Source organism: Austrofundulus limnaeus, unplaced genomic scaffold (assembly GCF_001266775.1).
Source record: "Austrofundulus limnaeus strain Quisiro unplaced genomic scaffold, Austrofundulus_limnaeus-1.0 Scaffold16, whole genome shotgun sequence".
Classification (NCBI taxonomy): domain Eukaryota; kingdom Metazoa; phylum Chordata; class Actinopteri; order Cyprinodontiformes; family Rivulidae; genus Austrofundulus; species Austrofundulus limnaeus.
In genome coordinates this window covers 3,796,967-3,798,657 of record NW_013952418.1, presented here as the reverse complement: position 1 = coordinate 3,798,657, position 1,691 = coordinate 3,796,967, and positions in this window count along the sequence as shown.

Sequence of the window (1,691 nt, the reverse complement as noted above, 5' to 3'; positions counted from 1 at the left end):
CACACACACACACACCCACCATGATCCCCTAAGCCTGCACGTTCTGCAAATGACTTTTAATTGTATTAGGGGCAGCTGTGACACGGGGCTGTGACGCAGAGGGATTTTGCGGAGGAGCGAGCGGAGGCTGCAGTCTGCGGTAAGCCTTGCCCCTGGCTCATCTCACAGGGTTGTGCTGGGGCCTGATAGCGCAGCAGAGTAGCGAGGGAGAGGGGGATTGGGAGCGTCTTAAGCGGCTAATCTGTTTGTGTGTTTGCTGAGGTTGGATTGAGCCGTAATGAGGACTTCAGTATCTGAATATGCCAGGCGTTCAGGATAAAGAAACAGGAGAGGAGGGGGTTGGTGATTGCAGGGAAGGAAGCAAGGAAAGAAGTAAAATAGGTAGGAAAGAGAAAAGAGGGGATAAAAAGAGCAGGACTGAAGGCCGACTCATAGGAATGACGTGTTTGTGAGGCTTTGATGCACCTGTGCTGTGATATATTTGTGCACGTGGTAAGGACTAACTTTTTTTTGTTTTACTACCAGTGCAGATGTAGCTTGGGCCTGCAGAGCTTCTCTGAAGATCTCAGGAGCTGTGATGACAAAGCTGCTTTGTTGGAGCTACTGTACTCAGATCTGGATTTATTGTGGTTGCGGTGTTGCTTTTGGAGGGAGGACAAACCAAACACAATGCTGCCCCCCCTCTTTTATTGCATAGTCTTTGGAAATCTGTTGATTTGTGCTTTGAAAAGCTCCCATAAGCTCTCAGAGCCACGAACAGCCACGCAGGTCTTTGTGGGGGGAAAAAAGGGGGGARTTTCAACAGGTTTATTATAGCGAGGAGAGACAGATTCATCTTGGATTTATGCAAATGAGGAGACAAGTTTATGAGTTCTGAAGTTTGTCGGTTTATTGGACATGTTCAGATATTTGTTACGAGTTCGACTCGTAAAGGAGACTGTGGTGGAATGACAGGGCAGATTCACTGCTCTCCCGGTGCCCAAGGAGAGGGACGAGGGGCCGGGATGACGAGTGGCTGCACGGACAAAAATAATAAAGTGGGTGGGCTGTCGGGCCCACGATGGGTTTTGAGCGTCGCAATCCTTTTTTGCCGGTTTATCAGCAGCAGACACACCTCCAGACGATGGAAGAGATGAGAACGGGAGCGCAGAATCCTCWGATAACCGGCACTGCGACAAAAAAAAAAAAGAAACGAGAAGTTTAAAAAAACATGTTTCAGAGAACAATGACAAAATAGGGATGGAACAAAAAGGTGAGGAAACAAAAAGACGGCTGAAGAGGGCAGAGTTAATACAGGAAGGGCACAAAAGATGGCAGCTCATGAGATAAAGTCTTCTGTGTGGCCAAGCTGAGTTTGAAACTTTTGGGGGTTTTGTTCACGCAAGTTATTACTGACTAAATGTCAATGCTGCTTCTGCTCTTTTCCTTTTTTTGTCCCGTCTTCTTTAACAGTCAGTGCTTGTGTCTGAGGGAGCTTAAAAAAAACATAAAAATGAAGTAAAGGACCGAATCTGTTTGTGCTCGTAAGAGAGAAAGAGTGTCTGGATGTGCAGATAGATCATAGAATGCACTGCAGAGCCTTTTTCTGTGGCTGGTTCTGTGGATTCAGAAGAAAAGGGGGAGTTCATTTCAGTGCTTAAGTGTGTGTGTGTGTGTGTGTGTGTGTGTGTGTGTGTGTGTGTGTGTGTGTG